This window comes from Silurus meridionalis, chromosome 24 (assembly GCF_014805685.1).
Source record: "Silurus meridionalis isolate SWU-2019-XX chromosome 24, ASM1480568v1, whole genome shotgun sequence".
Taxonomy (NCBI): Eukaryota; Metazoa; Chordata; class Actinopteri; order Siluriformes; family Siluridae; genus Silurus; species Silurus meridionalis.
In genome coordinates, this window is record NC_060907.1 from 288,620 (window position 1) to 293,619 (window position 5,000).

The 5,000-nt window shown below is 46.1% G+C and overlaps 1 protein-coding gene across 1 annotated transcript in view; it reads right to left on the reverse strand.

Annotated features, from left to right (window-relative positions):
* The window catches only part of LOC124378147 (acyl-CoA dehydrogenase family member 11-like), a 27,493-nt gene that overhangs the window by 1,494 nt on the left and 20,999 nt on the right, over positions 1 to 5,000 (reverse strand).

Consider the following 5,000-nt stretch of genomic DNA (forward strand, 5'->3'; position numbering starts at 1 on the left):
AATTGTTGTGGAAAAATGAGTGTGTACTGGTTTCTCCCCTCAGTTCTCCTGCTAAAAAGGTGTTGCTGTTAAATGTCCCTCCTTTTATTAGTGATGAGGCGATTGTGAAAGAGCTGTCTCGGTACAGGCGAACCGTCTCCCCATGAAGAAAATCCATAAAACCAGAGGTCCACTAACGACATAACCACCCCAGAGAAGCCCTGCTCGGCCGAACCGAACCGGGAGAAGCCCTGCTCGGGTAAACCAGGCCCAGAAAAGCCCTTCTCGGCTGAACGGGCCCCGAAGAAGCCATGCTCGGCTGAACTGGACCAGGAGAAGCCCTGCTCGGCTAAACCGGTCGTGGAGAGATCTTGCGAAACCGGCAAAGTCACAGTGGACTCTGGAGCAGTGCTGGAGCTGCCTGTGCTGGCAGAGGCAGGCACAGGGGTGTAGATCTGTCGCGAGGAGACACCAGTCACTACACCAGTGCAAGGGGACGAGGGAGACATCGAGATGGAAGAACTCGAGAGGTGGAGGAACTCGAATCAGACAGTGAAGACGCAATGTCTGATTCAGTTTTTAATCTAGACTCTCAGGAGGAACCGTTGAACATATTATATAGCGCTGAGGACATTAAAGAGTTTTTAAGACACCAAGTGGCAAAATAATAAATTCGTTGAGGAGTTTTTCCCGGACCACAAACAGTTTGTCAATTATATAAAGCACTTTAGAAGAGAAGGAGCTTTTACAGATCAGGGAATCTTTAGATTAAAAAGCTAATAAAGAAGGTCAATAGGGAGAACTCTAATGAAGAGTGATAGTGTGTGGTGTTTTATTTTTAGTTCTTTTTTAGCATTTGTTTGTTTTACTTTTCAAGTTGCGAGTCCTAATATAAATGGAGCGAGGGATTATGGAAAGAGAGCAAAGCTTTATGAGCTTATAAAACAGAAGCCTGTGGATGTTGTTATGCTGCAGGAAACCCACAGCAACAGCAGTAATGCTGCTGATTGGGTGAAGGAGTGGGACGGGATGACGATTTTAAGCCACAAAGGTGTTGCCTTGCTTTTGAAAAGTGTTTTATTTTTCCAGTAGGCATCTTTGACCACTGCATGGTTCAGTGTACCATGAGTAAGAAAAACATAAAACAAAAGACATTGCCAGGTCTCTAAAAGCTCTGCAGATAGAAATAGTGGAACTCCAGCATTTGGAGGCCACAGGAAACCGAGGGCATATTGAAGCCCTCAAAAGCAAAAAAGCCAAAATGATTGACCTGCACTGCCGGACACTGCAGTACAGGGGGCGCTGGTCCACTCATGCTTTAAAAGCTTGACTGAGATGGATGCTCCCGCTAAATTCTTCTTCAATTTAGAACAAAAGAATGGACAGAAAAGATTCATGCATGCCATGTGAACAGAATCAGGGGATCTCATGTCAGAGCCTTCTGAAATTTGCCAGCAGACAGTCAGCTTCTACTCAAAGCTGTATAGCAGTGAGAGGTCAGGGGCACATGTAGTGGAGGAGAGCTTCCTCAAGGACATGCCAAAGCTCACAGAGTCAGTGGCCAATAAGTTGGACCAGGAGCTGACACTGGCTGAGTTTCAGAAGGCTCTACAGGGCATGAAGAACGGGCGGGCGCCAGGTATAGATGATCTTCCTGTGGAGTTTTTCAAGGCATTCTGGCCAATTAATAGGGCAGGATGTGCTGGAAGAGCTGTTCTGACCCTGCTGCCCAAAAAAGGGAGACCTGATCCACCTGAAGAACTGGCGCCCAGTGTCACTACTGTGCACTGTCTGCAAGCTGCTGTCAAAAGCATTAGCATTGAGACGGTTGAAGGTGATGGAGCAGATCATTTACCATGACAAGACATCTGTGTGCCTGGCAGGTCGATATTTGACAATATATACCTAATTTGTGACATTTTGGAAATCTCCAGGCTATTGGGTTTAAAGACTGGTCTGATTCTTCTAGACCAGAAAACAGCTTTTGACCGGGTTGAACATGAATACTTGTGGAAGGTGCTGGAAAGCTTTGGGTTAAACCCTGGTTTCATAGCAACGATCAGGGTGCTATACAGTGAGATTGAGAGTGTACAGATTGAGCAGGTGGAAACAGTTGGTCCCAAAGATACAGTCCTACATAGAGTCCTACACAGGGGGTGAACGCTGGTCATCAACAAAAATCGTCACGTCGTCCCTCTGGCACAAGCTAGCCTGCATTGATCCTCCACCGAACCTGCTGGCAAACATCCAGGCCCTGCTGGTGGATTTCTTCTGGGACAATCTACACCGGATTCCTCAGAGTGTTCTCCATCTGCCAAAAGAGGAAGGAGGGCACGGGCTGATCCAGCTGTCCAGCAGAGCTGCAGCATTCCGCATCCAGTTCATTCAGAGGCTCCTCACTCGAAGAGACTAAGTATCAAGAACAGCAGCCAGTTGATTATTAGACACAGTTTGAGGACTGGGGCAGGACAGAGCCTTGTTTTTAATGGACACAAAAATGCTGGACATTTCTGGATTACCAATGTTTTATTGGGACTTTTTAATATCTGTAACGTTTTTAAAAACAGAACAAAGGCTGTCGAACACTACACTGGTTGCTGGAGGAGCCTCTGGTGTACGGCAGGAGACTGGACATCTTCACTGTGACCGTTCCTGCACTGTCCAGAACTCGAATCTCTTTGGGCATTGTGACACTCCGGGAGCTTGTGAACATCACGGGGTCAGACTTGTTGAGGGCAGAGGACCTGGCAGTGTGTATGGGACTGAGGTCCCTGCATGTTGTCAATCAGCTCCTACAACGCTGGAGATCTGCACTAACATCAGAGGAGCGTGTGAGGCTTGTCTTGCAGAGGATAATCCATTTCCCCAGCTGAGCATCGCTCCTGACCTCGACGGGTGTGAGCCCCCCTCCTGGAGTGCCGGGGCAAAGGGGAGATGGACTTTGGGTCAGTGTCAGGGAAGCTGCTCTACAGAGCGTGTGTTAAGGTTCTGAATAAGAAGAAGCTGAGTGGGAGGGTGGACCCCCATGGAGAAGTGTTTAGGGTTTTAATGCTGATTTTAAACCAGAGTGGAGACACTGTACAAACCACCGTTACCAAAAAGAGCTGCGAGCTCCAGTGGAGGATTTTACATGGTATTATCTCTGTGAACTCTTTTATTTCTGTTTTAAACCCTGATGTTACACCTGACTGTCCTTTTTGTTCACAGAGAGAAACAGTTTTTCATGCTTTTATTCACTGCTCCAGGTTGCAGTCACTGTTTGTGTTTTTACAGAGCATTTTAAGCACTTTTTATGTTGATTTTACTGTTCAGTGTTTTATTTTTGGCTTTAAATACATTAGAAAACACAGGTTCAGGTGCCACCTGGTTTTATCCTTGGTCAGGTGAAGATGGTGATATACCTGAGCCGGAAAAAACAGATCACACAGAACACTGACTGTTCATACTTCCTTTACAGAAGTATGAATGATGTGTATGTGTTTAAATGTGTGTGGTGTTGGTGAATGATTTGTGCTTTGTTACAGAAATAAAACTAAACTTTACACCAGAGCAAATCTCATCACTCACGTTTTACTCAATTATGAAACCTTTTTTTTTTACTTATTTATTAATTATTAATTTATTAAGTCACCCTGAATTTTTATGATGTGACTTGTGTAAATAGCGTTGTAAAAGTCAAGGTCTCTCTCTCTCTCTATCTCTCTACACCTCCTCACTCTCTCTCTCACTCTCTCTACCCGGCTTCAGTCTCAGTGGGTTTCATCATGTTAGTGAGAAACAGTGAAGTATAAACTCCTTAAGATGTTTATCTCTGATTGTTGTAAAGCCCCGACACTGGAGACTCCTTCAACACGCTACACACACATTCCCCTTCCAGAAATCTTCAGATTATAAATGATTGGAATTGAGGATGTGCTGGATATTATCAGTGTAGCGTGCACTATACACACTCTGTTAATGAGCCGTTACTATGGAAACGATACTGTAGGTCTGGAGCATTTAGAACCTTTTCCACCATAAAAGCTTGAGCTTCCTGCTGAGCAGGAGGTTCTGACAGCACTGATGTCACAGCTCTGGGCTATCACAGGGATTTCAGTATGCAGATGAAAGGACATGAAGTGAACATTTGAGGAGCTGGAAGGTCCAGGCAGGTGACATTAATGAGAAGCTCAGAGAAATGAGGACAAAGTGAAAGCATGAAGAGACGTGTAATGAAGGAGATCCATTAGAAAAATGTGTGAGGTGTTTACACCAAGAACAACTGAAACAAAATGATGAAAACAAAAATGTTTCACCTGAGGTCATGAGGAGAGTGAAACCTTCTACAGAGACAAGTTCAGTCATCTGAGACAGGGAGATGTGGACCAGAGATAATGCAGCTGACTCACACTAACAAGGTCAAAGCTTAGCAAAATTTTTGAGATAAAAATACAGGTTTTCACTGTGGGACAGGAGTGGGGGCAGTAGTGGAGGATGGAGTGGGGGCAGGAGTGGAGGATGGAGTGGGGGCAGGAGTGGAGGCAGGAGTGGAGGATGGAGTGGGGGCAGTAGTGGAGGCAGGAGTGGGGGCAGGAGTGGAGGATGGAGTGGGGGCAGGAGTGAGGCAGTAGTGGAGGACAGAGTGGGGGCAGGAGTGGAGGATGGAGTGGGGGCAGGAGTGGAGGATGGAGAGGGGCAGGAGTGGGGAGTAGTGGAGGCAGGAGTGGTGGCAGTAGTGGAGGATGGAGTGGGGGGAGGAGTGGAGGGAGGAGTGGAGGATGGGTGGGGGCAGGAGTGGAGGATGGAGTGGAGGCAGGAGTGGAGGCAGGAGGTCTATTTTAACTTTAACATTTATCATTCATTCCTTAATATTCATCTCACACACACACACACACACACACACACACACACACACACACACCATTTCCTAATTATTTGATTAAAGCAGGGGATTGGAGATGAAAGTGAGGTGTTTAAACACTTCTAATGAGAATAATTTTTTCTGCTACGTGTTCGAGGTCATTAGTAACATTACCATTAAG